Below are 25,179 nucleotides of genomic sequence, written 5' to 3'. Positions count from 1 at the left end.
GGACATGGGTTTAGGTGGACTCCAGGTGTTGGTGATGGACAGGGAGGCCTGGCGTGCTGCGGTTCATGGGGTCGCACAGAGTCGGATATGACTGAACGACTGAAATGAACTGAAAAGCGAAAGTATTAGAAAGTTACCATATTCACAACTTTATGAGAGGTTATGTCAATTCACAATGGAAAGACAGGACTTCCTTTGGTCCAGTGGTTAAGAATCCACCTTGCAATGCAGGGGACACAGGTTCTATCTCTGGTCAGGAAACTATGATCCCACATGCAGAGTAACTAAGCCCGAGTGCTGCAACTAGAGAGTCTGCACTGCAGCTAAGACCCAACACAAATATTAAAAAAAAAAAAGAAAAGAAAACAAGGGAAAGTGGTACTCAAAAATTACAGATATTGAGAAATTGAAGGATTATAAGTATAGCTTTGTTAGTGTAGCAGCATGATTAAGAGAAACTATTAGATATAATGTAATAATTTTGAAAAAGAAAAGATGTCACCTTGCATCTAAAATCTTTGGAAATATATCCTTAAGTAAATTGAAATAGTAGATTTATAGTGAGTCTAGGGTGACATTGAATTGAGAAAATAAACGCTTATCAGATCATCAGTCCTCCCTGTCTGGATGCCATTACTCTCTCCATTGAAAACATCACATGTCCAACATGAAAGAGACATTTTCTTCCCCTTGTCACTAATAATTTGTTACTACTTCCATATTAATTTTAGAGTAATATTTTGTTTGTATCTGCAAAATCTTGATTGAAAATGCATTAAACCTGTATGTCAGTTTGGGGCATTCCAGCATCATTTCTGTGTTGTATCTTCCAATTAATGAATAAAGTATATTTCTCTAAGATGACCTAAAGTAAGGGTCATCTTTTCTTTCTTTCTTTACCATTTAAAAAAGTACATGTTTTGTTAGATTTGCACATTTTTTTTTCTAGTTTTAATTTTCTGAGCATTCAGACATGGTTTTATTTTTTTTTTCCTGGGGGGGAACATGGTGTTATATTTTACATTTCTTTTCTTTTTTTTACATTTCAGTTTCCATGTGTTAATCGGTAATTTGTAAAATTGGAGTAGTTTTTTGTATGTTTTTCCTGTACCCTGGCACCTAATATGTTTACTAGAAATTCCTGTAAATTCTTTTGCCTTTCACATATTCCATTTCATTAAATTTCCTATTGCTGTAACAAATCACCACCAACTGAGTGGATTAAAGCAACAAATTTGTTCTCTTGCAGTTCTGGAGGCCAGGATTGTAAAATGAACCCTCAGCCCTGTGCTGCTTCTGGATTCTCCAGGTCAGAATACTTTTCCTTGCCTTTCCTGTTTCTAGATGTTATTTTCTTCCTTTGACTCATTGTTTTCTTACTCTACCTTTGAAGGCAGCAAGGCAGCATTAAAAAAATTTTTTTTAATATTTATTTTTTTGGCCAGTTCTTGGTTTAAGTACATGGGATCTTTAGTTGAGGCATTCAAACTCTTAGTTGTGGCATATGATATCTAGTTCCCTGACCGGGGATTGAACCAGGGTCCCCTGTGTTGGGAGTGTGAAGTCTTAGCAACTGGACTACCAGGGGAGTCCCAAGGTATCTTAAAATCTCTTTACCTTCCATCACATCACCGGCTTCAAGATGATTCTATCTCCATCTGTATTTTTCTTAGAAGGACCTTTGGAATTATATTACATTTACCAGTTCATCCAATCGCCTGTGTCTGGATTGTAACTAGATCACATTTGCAAGCTCCCCTTGGACACTTAAAGTAGTACTCAACATGTTGTAGATAAGAGGACGTGGGCAGTATTGGGGCAGGGGGAGTGCCTTATTCAGCCTACCACAACCAGAGTGTCTTCTCCTGATGGGTGTACAATTTTAACATCCTTTTCTCTCCATATAGCTTTTGCCACTGTTTGTTAAAACATTTATTTATATTTATTAATTTGGCTATGTTTAGCTTTGGTTGTGGCATCTAGGATCTTCAGTCTTCCTTGTAGCATCTTTTCCTTGCAGCACATGAAGTCTTAGTTGCAGCATGTGGTGGAATCTAGTTCCCCGCCCAGTGATCGAAACCAGACCCTCTGCATTGGGAGCACAGAGTCTTATCCCCTGGATGGACCGCCAGGGAAGCCCTTATAGGTTTTATTTACTTTACTCCCTTAACTGACTGGCTAGAATGTCTAAAACAATGTCAATAGCAGTGCTGAGAGTGGACATACTGGTTCCGCTTCCTAATCTCTGGGGAAAAGCATCCGGTCTTTCACCACTGAGTATGGTGCTTGCTGTAAGTTTTTACAGGTGTTCTTTCTTGAGTTGAGGGAGGTTCCCACTCTTCTTTGTTTTCTGAAGTTTATATTATAAATGGTTGTTGACTTTTGTTAAATGTAGTTTCTGAATCAATTGATAAGACAGTTTGATTTTTCTTCTTTTGTCTGTCAACAATCTGGATGACATTGATTGAAATTCGAGATAGCCTTCTATCCCTCGCATATACCCGATTGGATCACGGCATACAATTCTTTTTGTCTCTTCCTGATTTTTTTGCTAATATTTTATTAAGAATGTTTACTTCTTCATGTGGGATTTAGTTGGTAGTTATCTTTATCTTTTCTTTTCTTCTGATACCTTTGTCCATACTGTCTCACGGTAATACTGGCCTCATAAATTGAGTTGGGAAGTGTTCCCTCCTTTCCTTTCGTCTAATAGAAATCATGTCAAGTTGCTGCTAAATCTTCTTTGTATGTTTTTTCAGTTAGTCAGTTCAGTCGCTCAGTCGTGTTCGACTCTTTGCCACCCCATGGACTGCAGTACTCCAGGCTTCCCTGTCCATCACAAACTCCCAGAGCTTCTTCAAACTCATGTCCATCGAGTTCATGATGCCATCCAACCATCTCATCCTCTGTTGCTCCCTTCTCTTCTTGGTTTCAGTCATTCCCAGCATCAGGGTCTTTACCAGTGAGTCAATTCTTTGCATCAGGTGGTCGAGGTATTGGAGTTTCAGCTTTAGCATCCGTCCTCCCTATGAATATTCAGGACTGATTTCCTTTAGGATGGACTGGTTGGATCTGCTTGCAGTCCAAGTCCAGCTCTCACATCTATACATAACTACTGGAGAAACCAAAGCTTTGACTTGACGGGCCTTTGTTGGCAAATTAATGTCTCTGCTTTTTAATATGCTGTCTAGGTTGGTCATAACTTTTCTTCCAAGGAGCAAGCGTCTTTTAATTTCATGGCTGCAGTCACCATCTGCAGTGATTTCAGATCCCAAGAAAGTAAAGTTTGTCACCATTTCCATTGTTTCCCCATCTATTTGCCATGAAGTGATGGGACCAGATGCCGTGATCTTAGTTTTCTGAATGTTGAGTTTGAAGCCAACTTTGTCACTCTTTCAGTTTCATCAAGAAGCTCTTTAGTTCTTCTTCGTGTGTTTGTATGTTTGTTAGATGTATCTAATACCACTGTTGTGACTTTGTTACACTAACATTTGTTAAGTCAAGGTCCTCGGTGTTGGTGGTTATGTCACAACTCAACAGAAGACTGCAAGGGAAAACGAAATGGAAGTGTTTATTCCTCCCACATCCTGGAGAAGCTGCAAGGCAAGCATCAAGGGCTCAAGTGGGAAGTAAGGGCAGGGTGCAGAGAGCCGGGCAGGGATGGCCTGGGTCTGGTATCTTCATTAGGCTCTGCAGATGGAGTACTCTGAGGTCCAGGGTTAAGGCTGGATCGAACTTTGTTCTTTATCCTGAGAGTGTAATGTTCCATGAAACAGGCCCATTCTGCTACATGTGTCCAGTGACAGGTGAAAATTATTAGAGCACTTGGTGTTTTCTAACTGACCAATTTGTTTCCTTTCTTCTCTGTGTGAATCTAAACACACTAAAATATTTCTCTAATTTAATACATATATTCTGATTCTAGTATCAAGGTGGGTAATAAAAGAACTCATCTTGAAATGTTCTCTCTTCATTCCATCCTACTTAAAAGTGAGAGAGAGGTATGTGACAGATGTCATTTCTGGCTCCAACAGTCTCCCTGTCCTATACTCCACACCAGGAAGCAGAAGGGGTGACCTACAGCTGTCTGAGTCTAGTCACTGTTCCCTGGGCTGAACAGGATGGCAAATGGAAGCTCTACTATGATACAAATAATTACAAAATGCACACATACAGACAGGAAATTTTCAGTTCTCATCCTTATCAGAATAATTTTAAAAGATATTTTTTGGAGTCCAAAGCCACAAATCAAATACATCACAACTTAGTCATGCATAAACAAACAGCTCAGCACTCATCTGGGTCCAGATCTCCACCCCCTCACTTCTTCGTGTTTCCCTTTCATTTGGTTTGTCTGTTTATCCACCTCTGCTGTCCTGCCCCTCTGCACATTGTTGCCCCTCAACTTTTCTGACCTATTTCCTGTGTCCCTCTCTTTCAGTCCTCCAGGTTACCACCACTGAATCCGTGACACGCTCTTCATCCCCACTCTGCCCCGCCTCTGGTGGCCAAACTACCTTTCCACCCTCTCTTCCTCTGCTCACTTTGTCCCTGCTCCAGCCCTTCTCTCTCAGCATCAAGTCTCTCCCTAGGTCATGTCTTCCACCCTTTTATACCCTCACTATACTGATGAGCCCTGGAGCAGGAAATGGCAACCCACTCCAGTATTCTCGCCTGGAGAATTCCATGGACAGAGGAGCCTGGTGGACTACAGTCCATGGGAATCACAAAAAGTCAGACACAACTAAGTGTCAAACCTTCCCTTTTCATACTGATCAGGGGCTCCTCTCCTATTCTATCTTTAGTCCTTCATGTCCCAAGAGATCCTAACTTTCTTTCACTTTGTTTTTTACCATCTGCTACTTACACTGTTTATATTTTCATTCTTACCATCTCTTTGCAAAACACCCATCCTCCACACCGCCCTCTGATCTCACCCACTCTTCTGTTCTCCTCACGTTTTACTTCTCTCAGTCACTCTGTCTCCTGATCCCTCTTTCCCACACATTCAGAGTAGGTGGGATGCAGTAAGATGTCTGCCTCCTGAGAGGCACTGACGAAATAAAAACTCAACAGTTTAAGGCAAGACAGGAAAATTAAATGCAAACTTTTCCTCTGCCCATTTTGGCCGCCTCCCTCCTCTCCAGTGAGCCCTCTGTTAACCAGACCTCGATGGAAGAACCTGCTCAACCATAAAGATGAATTTTTCTTCCTCTGGCACCAAGCCACATCATTCCTTAGAAGACAACATTCTCAATATTCTAAAGGATCCCAATGAGATAGAAGGAAGCAGGCAGGGCACAACCATTAAAAGAAGCGGTGGGGGAGGGGATGACACAGTCATTGAGAAAAAAAGGATATGACAAAAACTAGTTAGAACCCCAGCAAGGCCCAAGATGGCAGAAGAGTCTACTTCCAGTTGACCTTAAGCCTCATTACACTCTCACTCTAACACTCCACCTAAATGACACACCCACAGGGACAATGATAGTTCACAGGATAACCATAAAAGGTCAAAAAGCAGGCAGAGGCCCAATTCCCAGATACTCTGCCCATTCCTTAAATAGAATATTCCTCCCATCTACTTTTGCTTCATTGAATAGTCTTTGTGTGGATCACAACAAACTATGGAAAATTCTTAAAGAGATGGGAATACCAGACCACCTGACATGCTTCTTGAGAAGTCTGTATGTAGGTCAGGAAGCAACAGTTAGAACTGGACGTGGAACAACAGACTGGTTCCAAATAGGGAAAGGAGTACATCAAGGCTGTATATTTTCACCCTTCTTATCTAACTTCTATGCAGAGTACATCATGAGAAATGCTGGTCTGGAGGAAGCACAAGCTGGAATCAAGATTGCTGGGAGAAATATCAATAAGCTCAGATATGCAGATGACACCACCCTTATGGCAGGAAGTGAGGAAGAACTAAAGAGCCTCTTGATGAAGGTGAAAGAGGAGAGTGAAAAAGCTGACTTGAAACTCAACATTCAGAAAACTAAGATCACAGCATTCTGTCCCATCAATCACTTCATGGCAAATAGATTGGGAAACAATGGAAACAGTGAGACACTATTTGGGGCTACAAAATCACTGCAGTGGTGACTGCAGCCATGAAATTAAAAGACACCTGCTCCTTGGATGAAAAGCTGTGAACAACCTAGACAACATATTATAAAGCAGAGACATTACTTTGTGGACAGAGGCCCATCTAGTCAAAGATGTGGTTGTTCCAGTAGTCATGTATGGATGTGAGAGTTGGACTATAAAGAAAGCTGAGTGCCGAAGAACTGATGCTTTTGAACTGTGATGTTGGAGATGACTCTTGAGAGTCCCTTGGGCTGCAAGGAGGTCCAACCAGTTAATCTTAAAGGAAATCAGTCCTGAATATTCATTGGAAGGACTGATGCTGAGCTGAAACTCCAATATTTTGGTCATCTGATGCAAAGAACTGACTCATTGGAGAAGCTGGGAAAGATTGAAGGTGGGAGAAGAAAGGGATGACAGAGGATTAGATGGTTGGATGGCATCACTGACTCAATGGACATGAGTTTCAGTTGGTGATGGACTGGAAAGTCTGGTGTGCTGCAGTCCATGGGATCACAGACAGTCAGACATGACTGAGCGACTGAACTGAACTGAGAGTATGACAGTGAGTGTATCTTAGCAGGTCTTTGAAAAGGAGTACCCAGACAAAAGAGCTTAGATAAATTCAAGAGATACACCAAAAACCCAAGGAGGATCCATCAGAATTTCTAGAAAGAGTTTATCATACTTACAGGCACTACTCTGATGCAAACCCTGAGGCCTCTGAAAATAAGGAGAATGATAAACATAACCTTTATTGGACAAAGCTCCCCAGACATAAGAAAATCACAAAAGTTAGATGGTCAATTTGGAATGACCCCTTCTCAACTGGCAGATGTTGCTTTAAAAGTGTTCAATAACACGGAACAGCAAAAGAGCCAGAAGATGGAAGACTGAAAGCCACATTACCTGGTGGCAGCTATGGATTCCCAGAGGGCGAGTAACCTGAGGAGAGGTGAGCCACTGTAGGGGAGGCAACAACGCACTTAGTGTAAGGAGGGCACTGGAAAACAGACTGTCGTTGGCTAAGGAGTAACAAGGAAAACAGTAACAGACAGGAGCCTGTCATGCAGTAGGAAGAGATGAACATTCTGATAATGCCCCAGGAGCCCTGGGTACCTGTGACAGTGGGGACAAGCTGACTGACCTTCTGATAGCTGCAGTGCAGCATACTCTGGTAAATACCAAGAGGGCGCAGAGAACGACTCAGTCCATCCTGGTCACAGGAGTTTCTGGAGAGGTGCAAAGCTGTTCTTTCTTACAGTCTCTAGAATGCCGATTAGGGGACCTCAACCTCAACACAGTTTCTTATGTATGCCAACATGTCCAATTCCTCTTTTGTAAATTAAATGCACAAATAACTTTTTCACCAGAACAGCTTGACATCAGCATTCTGTCGGGGCACCCGGTAAGCAGGCAGATGACACTTGTGGACACTCTGGAGAAGGAGACTGATTCCCCCTCCCCAAGTATACAAAAAGGTAAGGCAGGAAGTGTGGACTGACAGCACCCCAGTGAAGGCCAACAAACATGTGGCCAATACAAACCCTGTTAAAAAAGGGACACTGCTGGAATTCCCTGGTGGTTCAGTGGTTACAAGTTGGCACTTTCGCTGCAGTGTCCTGGGTTCAATTCCTTGTGAGGGAACTTAGGATCCTGCAAACTGTGCAGGACAGCCAAAAAAATAAATAAATAAAAAGGACACTGGGACACCTAATTTAAAACAATACCTTCTGAGGCAAGAGACCCCAAAGGTAATTCAGACAATTCTTGAAAAATTGGCTTAACTGGGACTAATTAAACCTTGTAGATGCCTATGTAAAACCCCTATTCTCCCAAAGAGCTGAACACAGTAGTGGACAAATCATTGTCCAAGATGTGAGGGCCATTAGAGAGACAGCCCTAGATTTGCAGCTGTAGTAAGTAATCCGTCTATGTTCTGCTCAAAACCACTGTGGGGGGGGGGGGGGACTACTGTGGGACAATACTCCTGGTTCTCAGTTCTGGACTTGAAGCATGCTTTCCCCTGCATTCCTACTGCAGAAGAACCACTGCAGTTGTCTGCTTCCTGGTGGCAGGACCCAGAAACACAGGGAGTCCAACAGTACTGCTGGACAGTGTTGCCTCAAGGACTGAAGATTTCCCCTACCTTGTTCGGGGAGATGTTGGCTAGGGTTCTTATTCCAATGTGTGTGGATGACTTGTTCACAAGAAGTGAAATGTCTACAAAATACCCTAAGAAGCCTGAACTCGGCCAGTTGTGGATGGACTGGCTCCCAGAAGAAGCTCAAGTATGTAAGCAACAAGTCACGTACCTGGGTTCCGTCCTCTGCCTGACAGAAAATAGGCAACTGCCGTCTTGGAAACACCCAGGACACACAGAGCGGAGGGGCTTCTGGGGAGGGCAGGATTCTGTCAAATTAGGATCTCGAACTCAGGCTTTAAAAGGACATATCTTGAGCTCTTTACTTGGGCCAAAGAGCACCAAACAGCCTGTGAAATGATAAAAGCAAGGTTAGTCTCGGCGCCAGCTTTGGAACTAACAGACTTAAACCTTTCACACTGTAGGTCCATGAGAGACAAGGCATAAGTCTCAGATATTAATTCAAGTTCCAGGGAACACCCTTCGGCCCACTACTTACTTCTCCACTAAAACAGACTGTTCAGGGTTTCCCCCTAGCCTTGGAGCTGTAGCAGCTCCTTGTGCCAGACTTTGGAGGCCGAGCAGTTCAGCCTGGAGTGACCCACCGCTGTGTATGTCTCTCACCATGTCCTTTCTTCGGGCTTCCCTGGTAGCTCAGTTGGTAAAGAATTTGCCTGCAATGCACGAGACCGCAGTTTGAGTCCTGGGTCGGGAAGATCCCCTGGAGAAGGGAAAGGCTACCCACTTCAGTATTCTGGCCTGGAGGATTCCTTGGACTGTACAGTCCATGCAGTTGCAAAGAGTCGGACACGACTGAGCGACTTTCACTTGATTTCGTGTCCTTTCTTCACTGGAACAAAAAGGGGGCTATGGCTGACTTCTGGGAGAATGGGCAAATACCAAGCCATTCTCTTAGGCAATTCCACTCTAAAACCTCAGGTCACTTTGGCCCTAAATCCAGCGTCACCGCTCCCGACGGCTCCTGTCCAACCCCCTGAGCACGACTGCCTTGAGCAGACCGGGATCAACACACAACCCTTGGCTGAGCCGAATGTGGACCTGTTCATGCCTGGAAGCAGCTTCATGGACCGAGGCAGGGGACATATTCGGTATGTAGTGAAACCCCTTTGTGTTTTCTTGCCACACAGCCCACAAGATCCTAGTTCCCCAACCATGGATCAAACCTGCACTCCCTGCAGTGGAAGTGGAGATTCCTAACCACTGGACTACCAGGAAAGTCCTGTGGTGGTAACCCCTGAAAGGTGGTGGAAGCAAAAGCCCTGCCCCCAGGGAGCTCAGCTCAGGAGGCAGAAGTCACTGCTCTGACAAGAGCCCTACTGCTGACTAAAGGCATGTGAGTGATACATACAGAGGCTTCTGCTCTGCATTCTCTGTGGTGCCTGCTCACAGGACCATCTGGAGAGAAGGGGTCTCCTTGCTTCGGAAATAAAGACAGAAAACATGCTTTGAGATCCTGTCACTACGAGAAGCCATCCACAAGCCCTCACTAGTGCCCTGAGTGCACTGTCCAGGCCACCAGAAGGGTGAAATTCATATAATCCAAAGCAACCAGTTAGCTGACCAAGCTGCAAAGGCAGGCGATTCTCAAGCCATGAGAGGGTCACTGCAGATCAACTTGTCAAAATACCAGGTGGTGTATCCAGAAAAGGAGTGGGGATTCACTCTTGACCACACCACGCCCGGGGGAGATGTGTGCACATGGAACTGTCCTGACTCCTGAGGCCCTCGTGGACACCATGCCACACCACACTGTAACAGCACCCAGACCAGGAGAGATGCCACAACGGATTCACAAGTTCGTAATGGAGCCTAACCTGTGGAAGACCATCCAGCGAGCCCCTCCAACTTGCTTGATTTGTGCTAAAAATAAAGACTGCTGTTAGACCTCCCCAGAAGGGAACCCAACACAGTAACCTGGATCGCCCAAGACTGGCAAGTAGACTAAAGTAAATTAAGCTGGTAAGGATAGAGAAAAGAGACAGAGTAGGTGATTAAATAGTTAATCTCACTAGGGGATTGTAAGTAAAGAAAAAAGCATGGGAGACTCTGTAAGTTAAAGGATCACTCAAGAAAGCAGGTTTGCTCAGCAACAAAACCATGTGGCAAAGGCACAGGACCTGCCCCCAAACAATAAAACAATGGTGGCATGAACCCCACATCCTGCCCGGTGAGCTCAGTAAGTTAATGACCCCCTAGGACATGCTGCTTTGTGTGCACTGAAAACAAAAATGTAAGGAAAAGGCGACATTGTGCTGAAACCTGAGATGATTTACTGAGTTTTTGTGCATTTCCATTGAGCAGTCTGAGAGACTGCTTCAAAGCAGCAGTGGGGAAAGTTCAATATATAAGGTTTTGGTGAAGGGGAAGTTCAATACCATGAAGCACTCATTTCACAAAAGGTTTTTTGTTAGTCATGAGGATCTGAAGTCACCATGAAGGGATTTAGTGCCTCTCTAGATAGGAGGAGATGCAAGGACTGAGATCATAAAGTTTGTTCCTAAAAACATCCAACTATCTACAGACCTTATCTACCAGAGTCCCTGGAGCAGAGTGCCTCACTCCACTCTGAAGTCCCTCCTGGGCTGTTGCAAGTCAACAGCTATAGCAGAATGGGTTTCAATCTCCATGGAGGCAGAGGGTAAATGCCTTTGCCGTGCACTGGTTGGCAATGCCCTTGGTAAGTGTCAATTTGTAGTTGACACGGCCCTCTTGTGGTTATACATCTGATCACGTTTTGGGGGACATTTCATGAACATTTTGTCTCGCATTGCTGGAAAGGCTCGTTCCCAGTTCTGAAGAAGGCTTGTGCTGACAGGTCACTCAATGTACTATTACTGGACTAGGTCTCCATAGTCAAAGATCTCTGCAGACCTGTCTTCTAGTTATGGTCCAGGAAAGTATTCCCTCTTGTTGCATCTTCCCATATCTCAGTCCAATTCAGTCACTCAGTCGTGTCCGACTCCTTGGGAGTCGGACGCTGGGCCTCCCTATCTGTCACCAGCTCCCAGAGCTTACTCAAATGTCTATCATGTCAGTGATGCGATCCAAATATCTCATCCTCTGTCGTCCGCTTCTCCTCCTGCCTTCAGTCTTTCAGCGTCAGGGTCTTTTCCAATGAGTCAGTTCTTCACGTCAGGTTGCCAAAGTATTGGAGTTTCAGCTTCAGCATCAGTCCTTCCAATAAATATCAGGACTGATTTCTTTTAGGATTGACTGATTTGATCTTATTGCAGCCCACGGGACTCTGAAGAGCCTTCTCCAACATGACAGTTCAAAAGCATCAATTAAAAAAAAAAAAAGCATCAATTCTTTGGCGCTCAGCTTTTTTTATAGTCCAACTCTCACATCCATACATGACCACTGGAAAAACCATAGCTTTGACTACATGGACCTTTTTTGATAAAGTCAACTCTCTGCTTTCTAATATCCTGTATAGTTTGGTCACAGCTTTTGTTCCAAGGAGCAAGTGTCTTTTAATTTCATGGCTGCAGTCACCATCTGCAGTGATTTTGGAGGCACCCCACCCTCAATAAAAAATTTCTCACTCTTTCCATTGTTTCCCCAACTATTTGCCATGAAGTGATGGGACTGGATGCTATGATCTTAGTTTTCTGAATATTGAGTTTTAAGCCAGCTTCTTCACTCTCCTCTTTCACTTTCATCAAGAGGCTCTTTAGTTCTTCTTCACTTCCTGCCATAAGGGTGGTGTCATCTGCATATCTCAGGTTATTGATATTTCTCCCAGGAATCTTGATTCCAGTTGGTGCTTCTTCCAGTCTGGCATTTTGCATGGTGTTAACACGGTGTTTGGCATTCTGCATATAAGTTAAATAAGCAGGGTGACAATACACAGCATTAATGTATTCCTTTCCCGATTTGGGACCAGTCTGTTCTTCCATGTCTGGTTCTAACTGTTGCTTCTTGACCTGCATATAGATTTCTCAGGAGGCAGGTCAGGTGGTCTGGTATTCCCATCTCTTTAAGAAATTTCCACAGTCTGTTGTGATCCACACAGTCAAAGTCTTTGACGTAGTCAATAAAGCAGAAGTACATGTTTTTGGAAACGCTTGCTTTTTTGATGATACAGCAGATGTTGGCAATTTGATCTCTGGTTCCTCTGCCTTTTCTAAATCCAGCTTGAACATCTGGAAGTGGAAATTACATCAATATCTGGAGTAACATTATTAGAATCACCGATCACATATCAACTGCTTCAAGTCCAGTCATTATTATTTTTGTTGGAGGCTCATACACTTGGTTCGGAGAAGGCAATGGCAACCCACTCCAGGCTTCTTGCCTGGAGAATCCCAGGGACAGCGGAGCCTGGTGGGCTGCCGTCTATGGGGTCGCACAATGTTGGACACGACTGAAGCAAGTTAGCAGCAGCAGCAGCAGCATACACTTGGTTTTACAAGAAACAATACTCCTGTGAAACAGGCAAAGTACAAATAATATAGCTAATAACATTAGTGGAATTAAGAGGAAATAATTTAGCCACGAGCCTCCCACACCAAACCAGTTTTCTAAAGACCATCAAGACTAGGGAAAGGTCACTTAAAGCAGATATCTGATTTTTCATATGGTTCATCAAATGTTACAATAAAGGATTTATCAGGTATGAAATTCTAGCATTCACTTTGAATTGCAGCACTGATATCTCCCTGAGATGCTGTAAGGTGTCAAGGGCCTTGGAGTTGTGCAGCATGGCCTTTCTCATCATAAAGATCTCAGAATTCAATAGGTTAATAGCCCAGTTACTATTATTTAAAGCTTATGTTAGTTGTCAAGGCATCGAAATGGCAAATTACATCTGCCAATCCCGTTGAAGGTACACACACAAAAATGAAAATAGCTGCTAAATGGTCATGCCAGTAGAATACAGATCTTTTGACCCATTGGGATCATACCGATGGTAGGTTTGGTTGGGGTTACTTCTAATTTGTGGATGTGTATGACCTTAAATTCATGGGAATCCCAGGCTACACCTTTGTATCCATCCCTGTAGATATCAAGGCCATAAATTAGTGCCACAAATCCACTGAATTCTACACCAATCACTCTGTCTAAGGGTAACAACAGGTGTAGTTCATAAGCACCTGGCCGCGTCTCATAATATTACCAGGTTGATCATTTTTAGTATGATTTAACTCTTCCCAACATAGAGGAGCTTTTAAACTTAAAGAACCATAGCCTGGTTGTTAACCATACAGATACATCCCATAATTGTGGGAGTTTTCCTTTTAGTAGATGAGAGGTTAATTTTGAGACTTAGTTCGTCACTCTCATTTTGAATGACCTTAAGAGAAATTTGAGTTTGAATGACTCTAATAGAAAACTTAAATCTGTGGCCAACATCAGCGCAGGTATTATTAACTGGCCAGGTGAGAGGATCCCATCTAGTAATATCATGAATAGATATTATATAGAACAGGACTGAACTCTCATCTATAGTAAATTTCCTAGGGGGTATCCAATCAGAGCCCTGGAGAACAGAATTCCACCAAGGTAACCCAGAATTACTAGACACAGATAATTGGCCACAACCCAAAAATTGGATTGAGTTATAAACTAGCATAGAATTGTACCTATGACAGAAAACATTTGATGGGTACGCACAGGTCCAAGGAATCATGAAAACATGATAAATGATTATACGAGTCAGGTGAGCATCTTGGGCAAGCTGTCTACTTCTGATGTCATCGTCTTCTCCTAGTGTAGTGCATTTTCCTCTCTTTGAGCATTGCTTTAAAGTGCATTTGAGGTCAGCAGGCCTCTCTATAGACTAGTCCAGCTTAGGGGCCTTTGGAAGTGGGAATTAATCTTAAGAGTCAATTTCCCTGCAATTTCACTGTGCATGAGCTAGTTAAGAGTACCTATAAGAATGTCCTTCCATCCAGGTTTGAGACAGATTCTCAAATTAAGTCTTTTTCCAGTCTTGGTTACAGGTCATCCATGAGGCATCTAATCTTCATCCAAAGATAGATTAATGAGATAAGCTTTGAGAGAAACCTAGAGTGTCCTTTAATAATTTAATTAGAATTTACATTAATATACCCTAACAGCAAAGAACTATCCAGGAAGTGAGTCTTACTAGATACAGACCTCCATTAACAAATTGGGGTTTAACATTCATTGAAACATCTTTTTCTCCCTAAAATCACCATCATTTTTACCAAATATAACCAAATTAAGACTTGTTTGTGTTATAGGTCTGGTCTCAATAAACTTGGCCCGATGATTTAAATAACCATAATTGATCATAGACTTTTTTGCTTTGTTGATACTTTCTAAAAAAATTTATTTTTTAATTGAAGCATAATTGATTTACATAATTTTGTTGTTTTCTCTCAAACCACAACACGAATTGCTGAGATTTGTATAGAGTCTCAGACTGAACTTTTGAAATAAATTATTCAGGGCTATGAAAGTCAAGCCACAGGCTTATCACAGATTTATGTGAATTACTCCCATCACAAGGTCTCCAAAAATTCCTTGAGATTTCTGTACCTGTTAGTGAGATAACCTTCCTAACTTATCTGGTAAAGTTACTGGAAACTAAGAATGTCCAATCTCTGAAGGGTTCAGTTCAGTTCAGTCGCTCAGTCATGTCTGACTCTTTCCGACCCCATGAACCACAGCACTCCAGGCCTCCCTGTCCATCACCAACTCCCAGAGTCCACCCAACCCATGTCCATTGAGTCAGTGATGCCATCCAACCATCTCATCCTCTGTTGTCCCTTTCTCCTCCTACCCTCAATCTTTCCCATCATCAGGGTCTTTTCCAATGAGTCAGCTCTCCGCATCAGGTGGCCAAAGTATTGGAGTTTCAGCTTCAACATCAATCCCTCCAATGAACACCCAGGACTGATCTCCTTTAGGATGGACTGGTTGGATATCCTTGCAGTCCAAGGGACTCTGAAGAGTCTCTGCCAACACCACAGTTCAAAAGCATCAATTCTTCGGCGCTCAGCTTTCTTAATAGTCCAACTCTCACATCCATGCTTGACCACTGGAAAAACCATAGCCTTGACTAGGCGGATCTTTGTTGGCAAAGTAATGTCCCTGCTTTTTAATATTCTGTCTAGGTTGGTCATAACTTTCCTGCCAAGAAGGAAGCGTCTTTTAATTTCATGGCTGCAATCACCATCCACAGTGATTTTGGACCCCAGAAAAATAAAGTCAGCCATGGTTTCCAGTTTCCACTGTTTCCCCATGAAGTGATGGGACTGGATGCCATGATCTTAGTTTTCTGAATGTTGAGTTTTAAGCCAGCTTCTTCACTCTCCTCTTTCACTTTCATCAAGAGGCTCTTTAGTTCTTCTTCACTTTCTGCCATAAGGGTGGTGTCATCTGCATATCTCAGGTTATTGATATTTCTCCCAGGAATCTTGATTCTAGCTTGTGCTTCCTCCAGCCCAGAGTTTCTCATGATATACTCTGCATATAAGTTAAATAAGCAGGGTGACAATACATAGCCTTGACATACTCCTTTTCCTATTTGGAACCAGTCTGTTCTTCCATGTCCAGTTCTAACTGTTGCTTCCTGACCTGCATACAGGTTTCTCAACAGGCAGGTCAGGTGGTCTGGCATTCCCATCTTCTTCAGAATTTCCCACAGTTTATTGTGATCCACACAGTCAAAGGCTTTGGCATAGTCAATAAAGGAGAAATAGATGTTTTTCTGGAACTCACTTGCTTTTTTGATGATCCAGGGGATGTTGGCAATTTCATCTCTGGTTCCTCTGCCTTTTCTAAAAGCAGCTTGAATATCTGGAAGTTCACGGTGCACTTATTGCTGAAGCCTGGCTTGGAGAATTTTGAGGATTACTTTACTAGTGTGTGAGATGAGTGCAATTGTGCGGTAGTTTGAGCATCCTTTGGCATTACCTTTCTTTGGGATTAGAATGATAACTAACTTTTCCAGTCCTGTGGCCACTGCTGAGTTTTCCAAATTTGCTGGCATATTGAGTGCAGCACTTTCACAGCATCATCTTTTAGGATTTGAAATAGCTCAATTGGAATTCCATCACCTCCACTAGGTTTTCTGGTAATCACGCTTCCTAAGGCCCATCTGACTTCCCATTTCAGGATGTCTGGCTCTAACTGAGTGTGAGTGGTCACACCTTCATGATTATCTGGGTCGTGAAGATCTTTTTGTATAGTTCTGTGTATTCTTGCCACCTCTTCTTAATATCTTGTGCTTCTCTTAGGCCCATACCATTTCTGTCCTTTATCGAGCCCATCTTTGCATGAAATGTTCCCTTGGTATCTCTAATTTCCTTGAAGAGATCTCTAGTCTTTTCCATTCTGTTGTTTTCCTCTGTTTCTTTGCATTGATCACTGAGGAAGGCTTTCTTATGTCTCCTTGCTATGCTTTGAAACTCTGCATTCAAATGGGTATATCTTTCCTTTTCTCCTTTGCTTTTCACTTCTCTTCGTTTCACAGCTATTTGCAAGGCCTCCTCAGACAGCCATTTTGCTTTTTTGCATTTTTTTTCCTTGATGTTCATGGATGTTCTTGATCCATGTCTCCTGTACAACATCCGGAACCTCCATCCATAGTTTATCAGGCTATCTGTCTCTCAGTTCTAGGGCCTTAAATCTATTTCTCACCTCCACTGTATAGTCATAAGGGATTTGATTTAGGTCATACCTGAATGGTCTAGTAGTTTTCCCTACTTTCTTCAATTTCAGTCTGAGTTTGGCAATAAGCAGTTCATGATCTGATCCACAGTCCACTCCTGGTCTTGTTATTGCTGACTGTATAGAGCTTCTCCATCTTTGGCTGCAAAGGATATAATCAGTCTGATTTTGGTGTTGACCATCTGGTGATGTCCATGTGTAGAGTCTTCTCTTGTGTTGTTGGAAGAAGGTATTTGCTATGACCAGTGCGTTCTCTTGGCAGAATTCTATTAGCCTTTGCCCTGCTTCATTGTGTTCTCCAAGGCCAAATTTGCCTGTTACTCCAGGTGTTTCTTGGCTTCCTACTTTTGCATTCCAGAAGGGTTCAGAGAGAGAGAGAAGAGAAACGTTTCAATTTGTGTATAAAATATAATTTTACCAAATTACTGTCAGAATTAGTTTCAGGGGAAGGTTTTTTTTCCTTACACCTGGAGAACACATTCAGACAAGTGATTTTTCAGGTACTAACCATAAAAGTTATAAGCATATTCATCAGTCCTTCTGTTAAGCTTTGTGAAGTCATCAGGTTTTCCATTAGGATCCTTACCCAGTTCAGAAACTGATATTTACCTGAAAGTCCTTTCTATAAATCTTCTCGAAGAGCAAGTGTTTTTGCAAAACTTGATTAGTGCTATGAAAATATTTTGAGATAGTAATTAGAATTATGCCTGATAACATTTTACCCAAACATACCAGAATTTTAGGAACGCCATGTAGTTTCTATGATATCTATTTTAGTAACATTTACGATACAATATAACCTGAGACTAATTACTCACTTGGCAATACTTCCCATGTCATTCTGTATAGAAAATGAGCCTAATTAGTGTAACATGTCTCTTTGGGGTATTTCAGGGACCCTCTGAAGCATCCCAAAGTTAGCTAGAAATCAAGTTCTTCATTAAATGACTTAGGAAGTTTTGTCAACAATTATCAAAAAGGTTTAGAATACTCAGTCAGATAGGATTATAAGTCATTGTGAAACAATCGTTATACATAAAGCTAAAGTTACAATAAAAGATTTCAGAACAAATCATTTAAGAGATAAAGAAACTTAAACCTGTTATCAAAGGCAGTTCACCATCTGAAGAAAAGGTGTCATCTTAACAGACAGAAAAGCTAAATTCAAGTTTTACAACAGACGGAAAAGTGAAATTCAAAGCTAAATAAGTTTTACTTTATTAAAAGGCAAACTTAATTAAATTTATTTTACACTTATTTTAAACCATGTACAAAACTCACTTCTCATGGCTCCCTTTTCACAAGCCTTATCACTTTCTATACTCATTACTTTGTTCTTCCATCCTAAAAAGCCACTTGTAAGTCAGGCTTACTTCCTTTTCCCCCTCACAAAATGCAATTCTATTCCCCATACCTTCTTTACCGAAAACACACTTCCTACTTTCCTTAAGCAACCAAAAATTGACTTTTTTTTTTTTTTTGGCAAGTTGTCCATTTTTAACACTGAATCAAAAGAAGCTGTTTTTGGCCTCCCAAAATGTCCGTCCCTTTTTACTGAGATTAGCATATTTCAGAATTTTAAGTAAACAGTTGCTGTAACTGGGTAAAGTTGCCCCAGGTCCATCCTCCAGGAACTGCTGTCATTATCGGCAGTGCCACCCAGTCTTCAAGGGGGATATCAGCCTGGATCTGCTCTGTAATTATTGCAGAGCTCCAGTTTTCTTTAGCCGTGTCAACAGTTCCCCTCTCTCATGCATATTTACTAGATCAGTGCATCTACCTATGCACTCTTTACCGATGAAGACCCGAGGTACCGGACTGGCTCCTGTGAGCTGTTGCAAGTAATCTTGAATCTCATTGGTGTCCCGTTGGCTGTGATGTTGACAAATTCCAAACGCCCTTGTTGAAGGGCAGTTGGCTGAGGAGCTCCTGAGTCCTTCTGCCGTAGGGGCAGGTGGGCTTGATGAACACAACCACCTTCCCAGACTGGATGTTGCTGTTCATGAATGCTTGAGCCATGCTGCCTCCCCCGGGAAGACACCTTGACTGCCAAGAACTGACTATTACATTAGCATTTGTTTGATTGGTGAGCATAGATACCAGTGATAATTTCTAAAACCTTTGCTTTCTTAGAGAGAACATTTTAGGATGGCACCAAACAAATTGAGGGCAAAATGAGGACTGTAGCCCGGGAGGCGGCATCTCAGATAGCTCTGAGAGACTGCTTCAAAGTGGCAGTGGGGAAGGTCAGTATAGAAGGTTTTGGTGAATGGGAAGATCAATACCATGAAGCAATTATTTTATAAAAGGTTTTTTGTTAGTCATGAGGCGATGATGTCACCATAAAAGGATTTAGTGCTTCTCTAGATAGGAGGAGATGCAATGATTGAGACCATAAAATCCTTTCCTAAAAACATTAGGAAAAAAAAACCCAACTATCTAAAGACCTGTCTCACCGGATTCCCTGGAGTAAGGAGTGCCTCACTCCACAGTTGTTGAAGGTCAGCAGCTATAGCAGCATGGGGTTCAGCCTCCGTAGAGGCAGATGGCAAATGCCTTTGTTGCTCAGTCACTGGCATTGCTCTTGTTAATCCCACTTGTAGCTGACAGGTGTTTGCTATGATCATTGTGTTCTCGTAACAAAATGTTAGCTTTGTTCTGTTAGTTGGCAACTGTTTGTTGCCTTCTTCAATCTGTACTCCAAGGCCAGACTTGCCTGTTACTCCAGGTATCTCTTGACTTCCTACTTTGGCATTCCAGTCCCCTATGATGAAAAGGACATCTTTTTTTGGTGTTAGTTCTATGAAATCTGTCGGTCTTCATAGAACTGTTAAACTTCAGCTTCTTCGGCGTTACTGTTTGGGGCATAGACTTGGATTACTGTGATATTGAATGGTTTGCCTTGGAAACGAACAGAGATCATTCTGTCGTTTTTGAGACTGTATCCAAGTAGTGCATTTTAGACTCCTTTGTTGACTATGATAGCTACTCCATTTCTTCTAAGGGATTCTTGCCCACAGTAGTAAATATGATGGTCACCTGAATTAAATTCACCCATTCTGGCCCATTTTAGGTCACTGATTCCTAGAAAGTTGATGTTCACTCTTGCCATCTCCTCTTTGACCACTTCCAATCTACCTTGATTCATGGACCTAACATTCCAGGTTCCTACACAATGCTGTTCTTTACAGCATCGGACTTTACTTCAACCACCAGAGACATTCATAACTGGGCATTGTTTTTGCTTTGGCTCAGCCTCTTCACACCTTTGGAGCCATTTCTCTGCTCTCCTCCAGTAGCACACTGTGCATCTACCAGCCTGAGGAGTTCATCTTTCAATGTCGTATCTTTTTGCCTTTTCATAGTGTTGGTGCTAGCAAAGTAATGCTCAAAATTCTCCAAGCTAGGCTTCAACAGTGCATGAACCAAGAACTTCCAGACATTCAAGCTGGATTTAGAAAAGGCAGAGGAGCCTGAGATCAAATTGCTAACATCCAAAAAGCAAGAGAACTTCAGAAAAACATCTACTTCTGTGTCACTACTACGCTAAAGCCACTTACTGTGTGGATCACAACAAATTTTGGAAAACTCTTAAAGCGATGGGAATACCAGACCACCTTACCTGCTTCCCGAGAAACCTGTATGCACGTCAAGAAGCAATAGTTAGAAACAAACATGGAACAGTGGACTAGGGACTCACCAGGGCCTGCTGTGTGACCTGAAGGAGATCATGGGGTGAGTGGAGGTGCCCCCTGCTGCTGTGTGCATGAGGCTGCACAGGAGGGGAGTGTGATCCGAGGGCAAGTGTGGGAAAGTCCCGTGTTGGACTCTGTGCCCGAATGGACTGTCCTGAGTCCTTCCTGAGACACTGGGCACAGGGGACTGTCTGTTCCTCATGGTGAGGGCTCCCCTGCGTGTGTGGTTGGGGCTCAGGCAGGGGGTGTGTTCACCCTAAGCATTAAAAAGCTTGTTTTCCACTTTCATGATAGAACTGTGAAGACTCATGGACAAAGAAGCCCAGAAGAGGAAAGAACAGGAGTCAGACATGGCTCTTTCTTGGGTAAGGTCATATTCTCAGTGGATTCTTACACTGCCTTCCTGAAATGCCCTTCTCTGAACTCCCTAATCGTGTCTGACTCTGGAGTGTCCTCTCTGACCTGTACATGCACACTCACCCCGGGCCTTCCCTTAGGGCCTGTGGTCTCCACTGAGGTCCCACCTCCCCATGACCCGTGACCTGGCCCTTGTGAGGAGGCTCCCCTGGGCACTGTCCTGGGCAGGGCTTCTCACCCACGGGTTGGAGACGGGGCCTCAGTGCTGTTGGGCAGCAGGGACTGTTTAGGGCCCATCTGGATGCGCTGTCTGCTCTCTGTCAACCAGGGTAAAGATGCTGTACATGGACCTCAGGTATTAACATGTACAGTACACGGTAAAATCTGGAAAAGAGGCCAATGAGGGGAAATCAGTTCTGACATTTTATAGACCATTTAAAACTAAATGAGCACCCCCTTGAATACTGAAGTGTTTGGGAATGGAACGGAAAGTTCAGAAAGAGATGTCAGGGCTAGGGAGTGTTTTAATTTAAACTGTAAAATCAGGTTTACTAATTTTTTTTTCTTTTTTGACCACATGATGCAGCTTCCAGGGTCTTAATTTGCTGAGTAGGAATCGAACCTGAATCCCTGCAGTGGAAGTGAGGGATCTTAACCACTGGACCATGAGGGAGCTCTCCAACTTTACTGATCTTGATGAAAGGTTGTTGGTGAACGAAAAGACACCGGGATTCTTGGCCTCCGGAGGAGAAGAATTCAATCCGGGGCCAGAGACAAGGCTTGATCCCTCAGAGCTTTCGTTCAATAAAGTTTTATTAAAGTATAAAGGAGATAGAGAAAGCTTCTGACATAGGCATCAGAAGGGGCAGAAAGAGTACCCGCCTCCTAATCTTCAGCTGGATGTTATATAGTCACTGGCAGTCTGTTAATGAAAGAAAGTCATGTCTTAAAACTCAGAAAGGCACCAGGCCCCCTCATACATAAGATGCATTTTGGAATAATCTTGGCACCAGATGTTTCATCCTGGGCCATAAAGGACTGACTTGAATCTTGTAGAAGGGCAGATTACCATACAAATAGCTTTGTTTACATAGATTAGGGGAACTGTATCTGAGTGTAGCATACTGGTTTGTCAAGTAGGTTCTGAGCCATTTAAATGGAGTCTGGGTAAATGCATAGAACATTAACATAGCTTAAGACAAACATTTCCATAAGAAAAATGCATTTGTTAACTCAGGGTGTGAGAATAGTTAGCTTCAGGTGAAACCTGGTGTCATTATGGCAACACAGAATTTTAAGGGAAACCTCCTTTTAAATTTGTATAGAGAAGGGAAAAAAATATCCCTATTTTGTTTCCTCCTGTGGCTTAAGAGAGATAAAAATGCCTGACACTTGCGGCCTATTTCCTCCATTTTTTCTTCCTGCCCGTTACCCTCTCATTGATTCAGTATTTTCTTAATGGAATAAAATAATAAATTTTGGATTTTAGTACAAGCCTAAAATTAAGGATAAAAATCACATCATTATTTTTTAAATATATTTATTTCCTGTACTGTATCTTCGTTGCTTCAGTGTCTTTTCCCTGGTTCTGGCGAGTGGTGGCTACTCTCTAGTTGCGGTGTGAATGATTCTCATTGCAGTGACTTCTCATCATGAAGCACAGGGTCTCGAGCGTGCTGGCTTCAGTAGTTTCACCTCCTGGGTTCTAGAGCTTTGGCTCAGGAATTGAGACTCACAGACTTAATTGCCCCTCAGCATGTGGGATCTCAGACCAGGCAACAACCCACATCTCTTGCATTGCCCAGTGGATTTTTTACCACTTACCCGTAGGGAGGCCCACGTGTTTTTAAATACAGGCATTTTATACAAATTGGAAGAAATCTTCTGTATGTTATTTTCTGCTTGTATTTCTTTTATTTATTTATTTATTTTTAACTAGAATAAGATAATATTGAGGAGTTCACTGGTAGTACAGAGGCTAAGAATGTGCCTGCCAATGTAGGGTGCACGGGTTCCATCCCAGGTCCGGGAAGATGCCTCAGAGCAACTAAGCCCATGGGCCACAACTACTGAGCCTGTGCTCTAGAGCCCAGGAGCCATAACTACAGAAGCCCGCACTCTCTAGAGCCTGTGCTCCAAACAAGAGAAGCCACTGCAGTGAGAAGCCTGAGCACTGCAGCTGCAACTAGAGAAAGTCCACTCACAGCAATGAAGACCCAATATAAGCAAAATAAGTAAGCTTTGAAAAAGCTTACTTTGTTGATAAAGGTACTGAATGAAGAAGTAAAATGAAAGAATAGAATGGGAATGCACTCCAACATTCTTGCCTGGAGAATTCCATGGATGGAGGAGCTGGTGGGCTGCCATCAGCGGGGTTGCAGAGTCTGGCATGAGAAGCAGGTAAGCAACAACTTCCACACACAGCAGATTGAGCTCTGAAAAACAAATCTAAGCGTATAACTTTCTTCTTGCAGATTCTTCAGTGACTTCCAGTAGCTTTTGGAATAAAGTCCTCAATCCATAGATCTTGCATAAATTAGCCTCTGCCTGGCATCACCCCATTTACATTTCCTGTGTCCCCATCACAGTGGCTGACTTTCCGTTCAGTAACTATCTTCCTGCCTCAGAGCTGGCACTCAGGCTGTTCTCGCTGCTAGCAACAGTCTTCCGTTTCCCACTTTGCCAATCCTAAGTGTTTGTTGCTCACAGAGACCTTGACTGATTTCTCAGTGTAGGTTAAGACTTTCTGTTTAATCTTGTCTTAGCACCGGGCCTGTGTCAGAGTGCTTATTTCGATAGTAGTGTTAAAATTGTGCATGAAATTGGCTGGCTGGCTGCTAGAGTGTAAGCTCCATCATGTTCACTGCTGTATTTCAAGTTTGAGGCACAAAGCTGACACTGAATGAATTTTGATAGAATGAAAGAAAAAAAATAAAGACAACTCCTCTTGTTTCAAGCAATTGTGTGTTTACACATGCATGCATGAATGCATGGATATGTAGCTCGATGGTTTTATTACAAAAACATCATCTCATAAATAATGATGTATGCTTTGTGGCAGTTTCAGTTGTTATCTTAAGTGTATTTCATGGCGTTAAGTTTTTTCTGCATCATCACATGAATGATGTAAATTGTAGCAAGATAATCGACATTGTGTGGGTTGTGATGGGAGAGGGTGTGACCCTGTATCATGACATTTATGCTGTTCTGTTGTATTTCAGCTTCCTTGAACTTGTTTCAGATATTATCAGGGCATGCTCTGTGGATGCTCTTTCCTTCTCTGATAGTTAACTAGTTGATTCTTTAGGTTCAGTTGTCACTCCCAACCACCTGAGCTCACGTGCTGTTGCCTCATTTCTTAACTGTTTGATCTGAGTGATTTCCGTTTTTTTTTTTTTTGAGTGATTTCTTAGAGTGACAGAATTTACTCTTGCCACAGCGAGTAAGGAGCACGAGCACTGCAACTGCAGCGTAGCCCCTACTTGCTGAGCTTGGAGAGACGACCAAGCAGCAGAACACTCCCCTGAGCCAAAAGAAATGAATACACCAATGTATTAAGAATAACAGATACATTTATTAAGGAAAAGAGAGGTTGTTTTCTGGAAGAAGCCACAGTATGTGGCACTACTTGTGAGTAGGAATTTCTGTTTCTGATCTGAACGTTATCTCCATTCTTGTGGCACAAAGAGGAAGACCCCTGGATTGTGGAGAATGAGGTGCTAATAGCGAAAATCCAGATGAGTGGGAAGGTATCAACAGTGTGATCACAGGTCAACTGTCACAAGGACAGAGAGGAAGCCGCACCATTCATGGGGTTTGGGAAACTCTCCAAGGGGGAGAGTTCTGTGAGAAAACAGATGTTTAATGTTTGTGAATCTCACAGGAGGTTTTTCTTCTCCCTACCTGACGGCTCTGTTCTTCGACATGCGAAATGTACAGCACCCTCCAGTGGAGCTGTAGCGCCCACAGAGATGAAGGCGAGGTCTTTGTTTTTGGCCTGTCCTGGGTCTTTTGTGCTGTGTGGACTTCTGTCTGTTGGAGACGAGTGAGGGCTACTCTGTAGTTGCGGGGAGCACGGTTTCTCAATGTGGTGGTTTCTTTAGTTGTGAAGCACGGGCCCTGGGCACACGGGTGTGAGCAGTTTTGCCAGACAAGCTCAGTATCTAAGGTTCATCAACTTATTCTCCATGACATGTGAGATCTTCCCAGAACAAGAATCGAACCCATAATTCC

The 25,179-nt window shown here is 42.8% G+C and overlaps 1 protein-coding gene and 1 pseudogene across 1 annotated transcript in view; both read right to left on the bottom strand.

Moving 5' to 3' along the window:
• Positions 1 to 25,179, bottom strand: part of LOC136161650 (zinc finger protein 665-like) — a 365,259-nt gene that overhangs the window by 161,994 nt on the left and 178,086 nt on the right. The window lies entirely within an intron of this gene.
• LOC136161689 (glutaredoxin-1 pseudogene) lies at positions 18,595 to 18,913 on the bottom strand (annotated as a pseudogene).

This window comes from Muntiacus reevesi, chromosome 2 (genome assembly GCF_963930625.1).
Source record: "Muntiacus reevesi chromosome 2, mMunRee1.1, whole genome shotgun sequence".
Classification (NCBI taxonomy): Eukaryota; Metazoa; Chordata; class Mammalia; order Artiodactyla; family Cervidae; genus Muntiacus; species Muntiacus reevesi.
The sequence above is the reverse complement of the archived record's forward strand: the minus strand, read 5'-3'. Positions and strand labels throughout refer to the sequence as shown.